The sequence below is a fragment of the Onychomys torridus genome, chromosome 20 (genome assembly GCF_903995425.1).
Source record: "Onychomys torridus chromosome 20, mOncTor1.1, whole genome shotgun sequence".
In the NCBI taxonomy this organism is placed as follows: domain Eukaryota; kingdom Metazoa; phylum Chordata; class Mammalia; order Rodentia; family Cricetidae; genus Onychomys; species Onychomys torridus.
This window is the reverse complement of record NC_050462.1, coordinates 19,896,907-19,912,352: the sequence shown is the minus strand read 5'-3', so window position 1 is coordinate 19,912,352 and position 15,446 is coordinate 19,896,907.

Below are 15,446 nucleotides of genomic sequence, written 5' to 3'. Positions count from 1 at the left end.
TTATTAGGATAAGTTCATATAAATAAAGCTGCTATAGCAATATGTATATTCTTTTAAAAAAATTTTATGATGTGTTCACCGCTAAATTACCAATGCAGCTTATAAATTTTTATCATAAAGACATATTGTCCTCCTAGAAACAATAAATCAGCTCATATTCCATCATCATGCTACAAAAATACATTTTCTAAGACAGTAGTTTCTGATTGCTGAGTATCTTCTCATTTATTTAACTCTCCTGTTGGATGTTCCAATCATTCACTTAATATACAATTATTTTCTGCACATATGCTTTGTATCAGGAGCATTCCTACAATGGTTTACATAGCAGACATGATTTGGTCCTCAAGACCTTTTCACTTTTACACCACTCAACTAATAAGATTACTGTTTCCAAATATACTTATTTTTAGATAGTTGTTTACAAAAAATCAATTTCGAAAGTAGTGATGGGTTTTCTAACCCTTCTGTGAAGGGTCAAGGGTCATGAAGCCTTCAGTTTCCCTGGAAACTAAGGTGAATATTGGAAAGATTTCCCAAAACCTATCATAGGGTTAGTTACCTTGCTGCTGTTGAGATAAAGTTGGTTCATGTTTGTTTCCAGACAATGCACAAGAGTATGGAGGAGTGGAAAATGAATTGGATGTGTGTATGACATCTCGGGTAGACTTTCAGGAGCAGGCTAGCTTCAGAAATCTTCCCATTCAAATACTTGATCTTGCATTTCCACTGTGAAGTCAGATGTTTTCAAAGGATACTCTTTTATAAGGCCATGACTAAAAATGTTTGAAAAGTAATATAAATAGAAAGACATTGCCTAGAAGAGTTTGAAATTTTTCTCAATCCTCAAATTTTTCCTTCATAACAAATATCAGTAGTGCTTAGTTATTTATCCTGAATATTATTTTTTCCTGAAATACACGAGATATAATACAGCTAGAACACAATAATTTTTTTCTTCAATCCTGTTTAATTATTGACACAATACATAAATATTAAATATGTTCAAAACCCTCCCTTCTTTGTCTATTTCAGAAAGAATTTAGGATTTGTCTGGCTCCCCAGGCCCCAGATGGGCAAGAAGTCAGTCACAAGCTCTCCTGGAGCCCCAGGCCCCAGGTGAGCTGTTCCAGGCCTGACTGCCACTGAGGGCCATGTCTGGGGGTCCATGACCCTACTTCAGATAGAGTCTGTGCTGATGTCCATGGCCTGTGTTACCATAGAAGGCCATACAGATGCCTATTATCTATTTCCCCACTTGAGGCCATGTTGATGTCCATGGACCATGCTGCTGCCAGGGCCATACTAGTCTGAGTGGTCTGCACTGCCACCTGAGGCCATGGTGATGTCAGGGCCAGGCTGCAGCCAAGGGCCATGTCTGGAACCATGGTCCAACCATAATGATGTCTGTGGCCTGTGTTACCACAAAAAAAGCTGTGAGGATGCCCTGAGGCAAACACCTGAGGCCACATTGTTGTTTGAGGACCACACTCCTGCTGGGGCTATACCGATCTGAGTAGCCTATGCTTCCACCCAGGGCCATTGGGATACCTGGGCCTGGGCTATAGCCTAGGACCATGTGTGGTTGGGTCTATGGCACTACCACAGCCTAGGTCTGTATTGATGTCCACAACCTCTGTAGCAAGTGAAGGCCATGAAGATGCCTGCTCCCATCTGAGGTCATGTTGATGTCTGATGGTCATGCTGCCTCCAGGGCCATACTAGTCCAAGTGGCCTGCTCTGCCACTCTAGGCCATGATAACTTCCAGGCCCAAGCTGCAGCTGAGAGCTGTGTCTGGGTCGGTGACCCTACCACAGCTGAGGTCTGTGATGATGTCCACGAATCATGTTACCACCAGGGGCCATGGGAGAGCTGGCACCGGTGGCCTGGGCACTGAGGAACTGCTGCTCTTGCTCCTAAACAGCCATCTTGATAAAGAGCTGCCCCCAACTCCTGCCCCAAAAGTGTGGGCGTGGGAGATCTTTGATGGCCCTCAGAGAACTGCACCCAGCCTCCTTCAGCCATTGCAGCTGCACACTGGAGAACTGGCCCCAACCCTTGCTTGAGGGGCACAGTTTGGGTGGAGGTCCATACTGACTAACTCAGCTACCACCCTGACCCATACATATCCAGGGCTTTGAGTTGGTCCACCCAATATCTACCTCCTCTATGAGCTGCTGGAGTACATGAAGGGACTGTTCCTGTGAAACCATCACTGCAGAATCTCCCTGACTTGGGGCAACAGCAGGATATCCGAGGGGAGTTTCAGTGAGGGTCCAGTATTGATGGTGTAGCAGAGGCCAGAGATTTTGAACCAGACCAACAACTCATTGCAAGGAACACTTGCAAGTAAAGCTGTTTGGGCAAAAGGGTATACTGCATGACACACTGCAGCTCCTAAGGCCGATGAACACATGATGGAGAGGCAGGAAAGATGGAGGGTTGAAATATTTATTTTATTTTATTTTACTTGGGGTGTGGCTAAAAGGATGCAGGGTAGACATGGAAGGACTGGAAATGAGTGAGATTGGGATACATGATATGAAATTCTCAAGGAATTAATTTCAAAAGTATGAACAAGAAAGGAAGAGAATTCAGGATTTGAAAGAGCATCCCCAAACAGCACAAAATATTAATACTTTAGTGGTGCATTAAGCTCTATATGAATACATTAGTATTACAGCCTTGGGGATTTGCTAAAGAAACCAGTAGAATTATTTTTGAAGAATCATATCTTTTTTTTTTTAGCTTTTGAGAATTTTTGCCATATAATACTTTTTTGGCAAATACATCTATTCTGTGATTGAAAGTATTAACTTGGAAAGAGGTTGAATATCTCTGTATAATTGAAGTTTCATCACTGAGCATCAGAAATCAATGCAAAAACATACAGCTGCTTGCATTGCCCTTGAGAACAGCAATTCATGAAATAATAAGAAAGACATAAATCAACACTCAGATAAAAAGGAAGATTTGGGATGATCAAAGCCTCTTGACCTACATTTATCTGTATAAAACTTTTTATTAGCAGACACTTCAAATAAATTGGGCCATTTAAAAGACAGCATGATATAGCAGCTATTAAAATGAAACCCAAATAGTGTTGTGCTATCAGAGAAATGCTCCTGCAGATAAATTTCACTTAGGAAAGGCACCTGAAAAGCAGAAAGTGACTGGCTAAAGATCAAACATGTAAAACTTTAAAGTAACAATAAAAATAAATGTGCATTGGCTTCAGAATGAAAAAATCCTTCCAGGATCCTTGCCATTGACTTTCTAAGCCTGCAGACCAAGGTCATTAGAATATCAGTTGCTGACTGAGTAATTACTAGGGATCTTGGCTTTTCTTGAGAAACACATTACCCATTGAACAAAGAATTTAAAGTAAAGGAAAAAATAGGAAATCAATAGTAATTATTCAAGATTGCTTAATCTTGGACTGAACCTTTGGATGACAGTTGTCAGTAACCATTTTTTTGGCTTTTGCCAAATGAAGACTAAGTTTTTACATAGAATATATGATATAACTAAAAGGCTTAAGTACTTGAAATTTCTCATAGAAAGTCTGCATCAAATTATATCTACTCATGTTCTGTCTCATGCTAATAGATACAGTACAGCTCAAGGTAGCAATGACTGACCTCTTCAGAAGTTAAGGGAACAAGATTGTTATGAGAGTTAATTCATATTTGGAAAACCACACAGGTTCTTCTGAGGGTATTTACTCTATAATAAACTTTAGAGCAACTGTATAAATCTGGATGAAGATGCAACTAAACTCCAGATTCCTTGTGATTTAAGAAAAAGAAAGCAAGGAAACTGTATTTCTGGAGCAAGCACTTAATAGACAACTTGCTGTTTTCCAGAACTCTTTAATTTGCCCAACAAACATTCAAACGTTGTCTGAACTATATTCACATGTGGCTAAAACATTATAAGCATTGGCACACAGAAAAAAATAGATGCTAGGAATGAAAAGGGCAATCATTGTTCTCCTTAAGGTAGGGATGCTTAAGTTCATGTGACATATCAAGATTTGTAAATAATTGAACCTGATTGGTTAGATTTTTTTTCAAATAAGTGAGCAACATCATCAAGGGTACTGCTTCAATGACCTTTGTGTCACTATGACAAAATACCAGGTACAAACTAAACAGAGGAAGAAATTTTCTTAGCTCCCATTCAGAGGACTCATTCTGTGGTCACTTCATTGATATTTGTCCATGGTGGCCCAGAACTTCATGTTGTAGGAACATGTAGTGAAAACAAGGTATTCATGGCAGACAGGACATAGAGGGAAATGCAGTATGTTACACAAGGCTATATATTGCCTTACTGCCTCTAGCTATGTACACACCACCAACTCAAGCTTCTAGAATATCCCAAAAAGTTAAGGACCTGGGTTTTAACATATGGGCAGAACATTTTATGTTTAAACTATAACAGATGCATTCTTTTAGTCTGGTATATATTGATAATTTAAAAAAAATGACTCATAAAATTTTATATCATCTTATATTGTCCCTTGAGTCAATCTTTGGTATCAGTTGATAACAAACAGAGCTGACTTGTTATTCTTATAAAATCCGAAGTTCTAACATTTATTCTTCATTGTGTTTCTTCATGTGAACAACTAAATCCTTGCTGGAAATACTTTCTGGAGATGACCTGGTATATCTTCTGTCAAGGGATGTTTTGTTTGTGGAAAAACTACACTCTTCAGCTTGGCAATATAAGACAGGGTAGAGGAACTAAACTCATTTGACAAACTGTTGTGTACCTGTATATCTACTGTATAAATCCTTGTCTGATGTGCAATCATGCATGTAAATTTGATGAAGTCATTTAATTTTAAATTAATGTATGCCTATTGGCTATGACATTTTTATTCCAATTCTTATGCTTAGAACTTTCTAAAATCTAAAGCAAATGAAAAGTAGGACTGAATAAAAAGGGAACTCTCCCAAAATAAATATAACAAAACAAACTTTTATACAGCCTCAAGTGACATGGCAGATGAGAATGAACTCCCATGGTGCTAACTATGCCACAGTACTTGAGGATCAGGAAAGGACAAGCAAATTTGGAGAGAAACTCTACAAGCAAGCCACTCTGCTAGAAAGAGTACAAAACTCAGTAATGCAGTACTGTGTTTCCAAACCACAAAAGCACCCTCTTACCTCTTTGGATTAGTAGAACTTTTGCTAAGAATCTTGATAACACCCGTATAAGAATAAGTAAATATGCCTCATTAATAACCCTGTGTTAATGGTCTCAGCTCTCCAATAAAGAGACACAAACCAGCTGATGGAATCAAAACATAATATCCAACCACTCATTACCTGAAGAAGACATATTCCACATTGGCAAAGATTCACATAAAAGAAAAGCAAAGGTGCGATACTGTATATCAAGTAAGTAGAAGCAGGATACAGGTATTAGTATACAGACCTATATTCAACAAAGCAGATTTCAAGTCAAAATTATTCAAGAGAGAAAGAGAGCTCACAATATTTTAATAATAAGTATGGTCCACCAAGAAGATAAGGAGGACAAATATACATACACCAAGTGTTGGAAGTACCTAATTTCATAAATTGAACACTACTGGATGTAAGTAAACAGATAAGGCTAGGTAAAATAAATTGTGGGTGATTCTACACCCCATTCTCACAAAGGGATCATCAAGACAAAAATATCAACAAAGAAACTTCACACTTACACAGTATCACAGATCAAGTGGACATGGCACACATCTACAGTACATTCTACTCACCATCTAAAGAATTCACATTGTACTCAATAGCCCACCAGACTTTTCCAAAATAGGCATTATAGTCCATAAGTCAAAGCTTGATATATAAAAGAGAATCAAAAGGATATTCTGTATCCTATTAGACTACAGTGGAATAACATTAGACTTGAAAACAAGATAAATTATAGAAATGATATAAAAATATAGAAGAAAAATTATATCCTCTTGAAGGACCAGTACATGATTGAAGCAATTAGGAAGAGAAATGTAAAATGCCTACAATGAACTGAAAATGAAATAAACAGAACTTTGGAATACAACAAAGGCCGTTCAAAGAGGGGTGTCCACAGCTATATACCTATGTTGAAAACTCAGAAAAATCTCGAATAAACCAATGATTCACCTTGTCTTAGAAACACAGGAAAAAGTAAATCTAAAATTAGTAACTGGAAAGAAATAATAAAGCTCAGAGAAGCAATTAGTGAAATAGATATTAAAACTAATACAAAGAATCAGTGAAACAGAGCTAGGTCTTTGAAAAGATAAATAAAATCAACCTTAGTTAAAAATCCTTAGTGAATTAATCAAATGAAAAGAGAAGACCCAAATTAATAACATTAGAGATGAAAATGGGGCTATACTAATGAAATAAAAAAGACCAATAAAAGCCAGCTGGTGGTAGTGCACACCTTTAATCCTAGCACTCAGGATATGGAGGCAGGAGGATCTCTGAGTTCGAGGTCAGCCTGGTCTATGGAGTGAGTTCCAACACATCCAGGACTACACAGAAAAACTGCCTAAAAAAAATCATTAAGATATTTTGAAAACCTGTATTTCAATAAATAGAAAATTTCCTAAGAAATGAATAACTTATAGACATATATGAATTACAAAAAGTAGACCAATAGGATGTAATCACCTAAAACTAACTTACAACAAACAGTGAAGTAAAAAGTCTACAACTCAATAAAGGACCGGACAAACATGTTTAAAGATGAACTGACACCAACACTCCTCAGGTCATTGTTTCAAGAGGAGTAGGAAGGAATACTGCCAGACTCATTCTATGAAACCAATATTACTCAAACATTACTCTGACCATAAAATGGTATAAGAGCATACTCAGATACACAGAAAGAGGAGGAGGGTGAGGGAAACAGAAGTGAAGACTAATTTTCCTGGTGAACATAGTTGGTAAAAATTCTCAAAAATATTTGAAAACTGAATCCAACAACACACTTCAATAAACAACACATGCAATCAAAATAAATGCAAGAATATTTCAAGATATAGTAATCAGTAAAAATTGAACATCATATGAATGGATTCTGAGACTGAAATCACAGAATTATCTTAGATTAAAATTGTCTTTGACAAAGTCCAAGGTAACAATAAAAGCCAAGAAGAAACAAGAAACAGAAGGAATATACCTCCCAAGACAAAGAAAATGTACAGCAAACTTATCCTCAACATTATGCATAACTGAAAGCATTTTATCTGAAGTTGAGCACAAAGGAAAAAAATGGATGTTATGGATGTTCATTATCTACTCCTGCTCAGTATCATGCTTGAAGTCTTAGCCAGACTTTAAAAAAGGAAGAAATAATTAAAAAGAACACAAATGGAAAAGTAGTCAAATTAGCCCTATTAGTACAATGGGAATCAAATTACATTGAGATCCCGTCTCACCTCTATCAGGACGGTCAAGGTTATGAATTCATGATTAATAATGCCCAGCAATGCTCTTAAAAAAAAAAAAAACTCAAATGCTGTCAAAGATGTCTTACATTACATTGCTGCTTAGAATTTAAACTAGAGAAACCATTAGAAGATCATATGAAGGATGCCCCAAATGTAAAAGAACAACAACTATATAATCCAGCTATACTATACCACTCAGGGGAATAAATGCACTCAAAGAAATCTAAGGTAGCATACTACAGAACCTGCCTGCCTATGTTTACACAGCACTATTCACTCTAGCCATGTCTGAGAGCCAGCTTCTGTGTCCATCAGCAGAAGAATAGGAAATGAAAAGTAGTATAAAGAGTGGAGTTTTAAAATTATTATTATGTAGTAAAGAAGACCAAAATGACATCATTTGCAACAAAATGGGTAGATTTGGAGATAGTAATATTAAACAAATGAACCAGAACCAGAAAGTCAAATAGCACATGCTTTCTCTCATGCCATGACCAGTTTTTATATGAGTTCTGAGGATTTTAACTTATTTCCCATGTTTGCTCAGCAAGTGGTCTTACCCACTAAGCTATCATGATTTTCATTTTTTAAATCAATTATAACTACAGACAAGGGAAATTTCCCAAAAACAAATAAGACAAGTTGTAAAAGTAGGGTAATGATTGCTGGGACTGACATCAAAGACGTCTGTGATTTAAGGAATTTGCATACCTATATACATATATATTTAAGCAAATTATATATATACAAATATATATATATACAGAGAGAGAGAAAGAGAGAGAGAGAGAGAGAGAGAGAGAGAGAGAGAGAGAGAGAAACACTCTGTCAATAAAACAGAATAATACTGACTTAAAACTGATTTGGAGAACAATAAAATAGAAGGTTAAATCATGAACCCATGTGGCTACAATATGGTCTATATACATGACATGAAAATGAGAGAACTATTGGGAAGAGGAAGGATTTTAGTGGGGAAGAGGAGAGGGAAATGGGGAGTGAATATGTGGAAAGTACATGACACATGTGAACATGTAGTTGGAAGATTTCCTGTGTCCCAGCCTGTTGGTGGTCAGGACAAATCTCTCCCATTCGCATGCCCCAAGTAAACACACAGAGGCTTATATTAATTATAACTGTTTGGCCATTAGCTCAGGCTTATTACTGACTAGCTCTTACACTTAAATTAACCCATAACTCTTATCTATGTTTAACCACATGGCTTGGTATCTTTTCTCAGTTCTGCCTTGTCATCTTGCTTCTTCTGTGTCTGGCTGGCGACTCCTGACTCAGCCCTTCCTCTTCCCAGCATTCTCATCTCCTCGCCCTGTCTATACTTCCTGCCTGGCTACTGGCCAATCAGCATTTTATTAAACCAGTGTGCAAGAGCATTATCCCACAACATGAACAAAATTCTATTATTAAAATCATCACTGTGTTTGGGAGATGACTTGGTTGGTTATGCTCATGCCATGAGAACATGAGTACCTGAGTTCAGATCCATAGCGCCCTTCTGATAGCTCCCATTTAGAATTCCAGTGCTGGGTATGTAAAGCTTCAGGAGGTCTCCAGACAGCCAAACTTGCTGAACCAGTGAAATCCAAGTTCAGTGAGAGACCCTGTCTCAAAACAAACAATGAAGAATACACAAGGAAAACACTAACTCTCGGCCTCCACACCCACACATACATGTAGAGCCCACAAACACATGCAGATCACATAGACATATACTCATGCATGTACCTCCCTCCATACACAAAGGGCCACCACTTGGTAAAATGAGCATGCACTTATAACAAGATTTCAAGAAAATTCAAGAAAATGAGATTTTTATGTTATCAACAAGGAATGAATGTCTACATACCAAAATGTATATAACATTCTGACCAACGACATTGAACTGAGAACAAACTAGAAAAAAAAAATGTAAGAGTTGGCATATAATTTATCAAAGTTTGAAAGATAATCTAATCCTTTCTTAAAAAACTTTTAGTTGCTGGGCAGTGGTGGTGCATGCCTTTAATCCCAGCACTCAGGAGGCAGAGCCAGGTGGATCTCTGTGAGTTGGAGGCCAGCCCGGGCGACCAAGTGAGTTCCAGGAAAGGCACAAAGCTACACAGAGAAACCCTGTCTCAAAAAACAAAAACAAAAACAAAATTTTAGTTTTATCCAAACATTTTCAGTAAACTGATGAAATTTCAAAGTGTGGCTTAAAAATTATATTCATAAGATGCATCATTGCATAACTCACTTGAATGTGGAAATGAAAGAGAAACTATGCTTACTCTCTAGTGTGTGTGTGTGTGTGTGTGTGTGCGTGTGTGTGTGTGTGTGTGTTTGTAGTGTAGTGAGTATATGTACCCATGCACACATGAAAGCCTGCAGACACTAGTGATGCTGCACTATCATTTGGCACCTGATTCCTGTTCCCTGGAGAAAGGTCTCTCACTGCTCCCAAGCCCTACCATTTCAGGAAAGCTGACAACTCTAGACATCAGCCTGTTTCTACTCCTCAACTCTGTGTTTATAGTTACTCACAGCCATGACTAGTTTTTATGTGAGTTTGAGGATTTGAACTAATTTCTCATTTTTACTCAGCAAGCAGTTTTACCCACCAAGCTCTCTCCTCAGCCTCCTGATTTTCAGTTGTATGTCAGTTATACATATAGACAAGGGGGACTTCCTGAGGTCAAGCTGGACAAGCTGGGGAAGTGGGTGATTTGCATCAAATATTTCTATGGTTTAAAGGATTTGTTAGATACCTTTTCAATCTCTTAAACACAAAAAACAAAATGTTGAAGGAAAATTTAACTACTAGGGAAAAGGAAATAAAACAGTTGGCATATCAGTTTTGAAACTATGAATAAAAATACTCATAACTACCCCAAATTGCTATGTTTATGGATTCTGACTTCAAGTTTCACTTAGAACAAGTGGAATCCAAAGCAAATCAAAAGAAGAATGAAAGACAAACACTGAAAGTCAACACAGAAAGGACATTGGGGCTAACAACAAAAGAAAGGTCTACATCACCCAAAGAGCTACTCAAAGAAATAAATGTGCATCTCAGTTCCAAAGACATTAAAACAACAAATCTATTGGAACCAAAAGGATCTCAAAGAACAGCAAAGCCAAACTGTAAGCTAATGAGACCATTTGAAAAGGCAACCTATAAATTATAAAGTAATTTGAAAGGAAACCAGATGTATGTGTCATCTAAGTTACTTTCTACGTCAAATAATACATAAGAATTCAGAATACTAAAAAAATGAAAATTGCAATCAAACATAGGTCAGTACACTAGAAGAAAACACAACACACCTGAGCACAAGCACATGCAGAAGGGTTGCACACTTTTGTAGCTGTTCCTAGGTAATTGAAACATTTTCCTGTTGGTATTATAAATGGGTAGCTTTTAGAAAGCTCAGTCCCAACAAATCCATCAACAATACACCTGGTGCAGCTAAGGCTCAGGGGTCATTGTAGAAGAGGGCATAGAAAGATTGTAAGAGGTAGAGGAACAGGGAGTTTGCTGTGAGACGGTGTCTCCTAGAGATATGTGAGAGGCTACACCAATGATCTCAACAGTATGCCTGCCTAAACAAGGCCTGAACCACGATTATGCCGATAGCCATATGGAAGAGCTGGGCCTCAGCTCTAGATAAAGAAGTACAGGCAGCTAAAGAACGTTGAGAGAAAGAAAAAGAGACTTCCCCAGGGAGAAGCTTCCTAATTAGTTATCCAGTACCAAATGGTCAGCCTTGAAAACATACACACACACGCAACATTGTATGAACTGATCAGTTTGCATTTATGTATTTAGGAGTGTGTGTGTGTGTGTGTGTGTGTGTGTGTGTGTGTGTGTGTGTGCATAACAGCAATTAATGTAAAAGAGACCATGAATTTGAGGAAGAGCAGGGGTACATGAGAGAGGTTGAAGGAAGGAAAGGGAAGAGGAAAATGAAGTTATTATAATTTCAAAAAGTAAAAAGAAATATTATAGAAACAATGCTTCCTTCTGCTTTTGACTACATATTTGAAATGCAATTGACTTATTTTAAATAATAATTTGTGTTTAAGAAAATTAGCCTATCTGAGTGTTGGATTCCACTGGATCTGACAAATTCATGGAACATCAACAGTCGACTGTGACTGGAGCAGTTAATCACCCTGCCAGTTCCTGGAAACGCTGCTCTGCTTTGCTCACAACTAAAGATGATCTGTGTTTCCTGGAATTTCTCCTAAGTGGAGTTGAATTTGTGGATCCCAGTACTCAATGGACATTTTAGCAACAATCTCCTCCACAGACATCACCTAATGGTTCTGTTTACCTAGTTATTGTAAAATTCCTTTCAGCAGGATTTTAGAACTCTCAGTGAGGAAAATTTCCTCATCTCTGTTAAGTGTGCTTTGAACTACTTTGCAGTTTCGTTATATTACAAATGCTATTTATATTGAAACGTCAATGGTTTGTTGCCTCATAGGGAAATGCAACTGAGCATTTGAAACCCCTATCCCGTGAGTTCACTAAATTACTGCTCCTGTCTCTGGCTCACGGAATGTGGACATTAGACTGCCTCATGCCCTCCCACGGTCACTAAAGCTGTCCATTGGCTTATTTTCCTCTATACTTTATTTTGCATTGATCCTGTGGCCATATTTCTGTCTAATTTTCTCCTATATCCTTTTCTGTGGATATTCCACCCCACATATCAGTCTTTCATTTCCAGATGTTTAATCAGTTCATCTCTCATTTCTCCTTCCATCACTTCATATTTTCTCCTGAGCAGGCTGGACATAACGATTATGGTTGTTGTGATAGTCTTGTCTGATAAACTATCCTCTCTGACATCTCTTGGTGGTTCTGTTTATTGATATCTGTTCTTCTGTGACCATGTGCTTCTGGGTAGGGGAAGGAATTTTGATTTGCATGGTGGACACTGGGAAGTCATATTACTAAATATTCTGCAGCCTGACGTCTTAGTTCAATGAGTATTGCAATCTGTTCCATTAAGCTACTAGCTTGCCTGAAGATTAGTTTGATTCACGTTAATTCCTATTTTAAGCATTTCTAGGGCATATCTTGAGTAATTTTCATTCCAGGTATACATCAGGTCTCCTTACTAGTTGTGACTTCTCTGAATTCTCTCCTGAATGCCCCAGTGGTGACTGAAGAACCTCTACACTAACTAGATTGAGCTCAAATGGCTCCGTGTTGTGCGTGATGAGAGTTCCTGCTTACCTGATTCCTTTGGGTCTGCCAAAACATATGTACAACTTAGGACGCAGTCAAAAGAGTGAAGGGTCCTTGACAGGAATTTGAATTCTTTTTTGATAATTCCTTCTTCTATGAAGTCCTATCCTAAGGTTTCCATCTTTAACTTTTTTCCCTGTCTTTAGTTTTATTTTTGCCCCTTAAAATGTGTATTACAAGGTATTCTCTCTCTCTCTCTCTCTCTCTCTCTCTCTCTCTCTCTCTCATATATGTGTGTGTGTGTGTGTGTGTGTGTGTGTGTGTGTGTTCTTTTAATGATGTCTTAATATTTCTTAGGCTGAATGCTTCATAATTAATATAGTTCCTTTACCATGAATGCACTTTTAGGACCTGTGGCAAATACTGCATGTTGGCTCACCTCAGCTGTGTTCAAACACCTTGGACAAGGCTGAATGACTGAGGCTGAAAAATGCTTACAAAGCATTTTTCTCAGACTCTCTTACAGCTCACATTTCCAGTTGGCCTTTCTGTCAATGAGCAGGCACATGCACATGTTAAGAACATAACCTGGTTGATCTGCTGTTTCTGCTAATGAGATAGACTGTGGTGGTATTTGTTTCTTACCATCCAGCAGTTACCAGACTCAAGAATGGTGCCTAGCTGCATGATGCTTTTCATTTCACACCTTGCTACAGAACATTCTCATTTCTAGAGATGCAGAGACATTGCTTCTTTGCCTCTGTCTATGATACTGAAGCCCCTAACCCCTTGCACTATTCCTTCCCATCTTAAGTTAGCTGGAGTAGTACCTCTTATAAATACTGGGTCAAAGCATATTTTGGGAATTGAGAAGTATGTGGACAAAAGCATATGGTTGGCACTGGCTTAAAAATTCAGTGGTGAATGGGACTCTGGCGTTGCATTTGTAAAAGATGATGTGACTCACTGTTTTATGGCAAAAATCAATATAATTGCTTCCCGTGGTCCTTTGCAGGGGAAAACATGTGTTCAATATGTGTATAGTGTTGGGTAAATAGTAGACAACTAAATGATTGGCGTGTGCTGACTCCTCCTACTGTTAAAGAAAGTTGGCTGGAGAGTTCATGTTCACCATCTTAAGCCAGCCAGTCCTCCAATAGAGGTGGAAGGAAATATAACTCTATCCACAAGAAGCTTTCAACTTTCAGTCTTGCTTGACTAAGAGTACAGTAGTGTGATTGAGAGGCCAAGAGTCTTAACCACAACCAGCGGGAATTACTAGTACAGATCAGAAATAGTAGCCGGAGCAAAAGGCAGCAGTAAGAAGCCAGAGCAGAGGCCAAGAACCTGCCACCAGAGAGGATGTGTGCTGCTGTTAAGGTCAGTGACTATGCGGTTCTTTTTCCTCTTTCGTGCTTATCCTGTTCCAGCTCATTCTGTGGGGATGTGTTAGGAGGGAAGAATTTGCTTTATATCTTAGCGGTTGCTGGAACACAAGACAGTGCATGGCGAGGAATACAGAATGGACCACTGGGAGGCATTAGGACTGTCTCTCTTGGAAAAAAAATGTAATTGAGCTTTATATGGCAGAAGGAGAATGAGCTGTCATTTGGATGGACAGATGGCTGGACTGTGGGAGAGACTACTGGCTGCCCTGGAAAACTGGATTTTGTTGGTCAGGAATGGACTTTCAAACAGTATTTGGGCACACACACTAAAGAATGACAGCTAAGTCTACAAGCTTCCCTGAAGCCTAGCTGTGGCCTTGTGACAGCAGGTAGTCTCTGACTAGTGGCAGGTGAGTGACATAAGGAACAGTTCCATAATGTTCTCAGAGGGAGGGATCATGCTCTGCCCTTCACACATCTTCCCACTTGCTAACTCTAACCTGAATCATAAGACTGGATCATCTGTATTATAGGTAAGAGCAACATACGGCGAAGTGCCAAGTTAGAAAGAGGATGAACATCCTTTGGGGTTTAAGTGAAAGACAATAAACATCTAACATAGTCTAACATTGTTATTTGGGATTCTTATGCCAATTATTGCAGAAATGCTCGTCTTACTACAACTGGGTTTTACATAGTTTAAATCACACAAAAATGTTTCAACAAGCAATGCTGTCTTTAGAGAAATATTTGTGTACATAAAACAAATACAAGTATTTAAGGATAAAATCATACAGTAGAATCTTGGAACTACGGATGTGTGTTGTTTTTCTGGTTTTGAACAATCTTTTCTAATTGCCCAACGAAGAGGCTTGATCACTACAGAGATCCCAAATGGGTACAGGAGAGAGATTATTTACCCCTACTCTCTGTGGGATTTTACTCATGTTTACATTGATTTGGAGTAAATGGATATTTTGATATGTACAGATCTGATTATAAATATGAGAATGACTTTTATATACTTTTTGGCCATTTGTTTTAGTCTATCTTCTGCCAAACTATCTGCAAACTGTTTTTCTCTCTCTTACTGATTTGTGGAAATTCTTTGTGTGTTCCAGATATTAATTGTTCTCAATTATAGTTTTTCCAACTGCTGCTTATTGTAGTTTTATTTGTAGTGTCTTAAAGACATATTTACACTTAATTAAATAGGTATTTATATTTAATTTTTTTCTTTTTGGCATCTGGATTTGTGTCTTGTCTAGGAAACCCTTATTACTTCTACAGATTATAACATTATTTTTCTGTATATATTCCAATAGTTTTATTCAACAAAATTGTATAATCTAGTTGTAATATAATTGTGTAAAGAGACCTCATATTCTATTCTTTAGAGTGGATAAT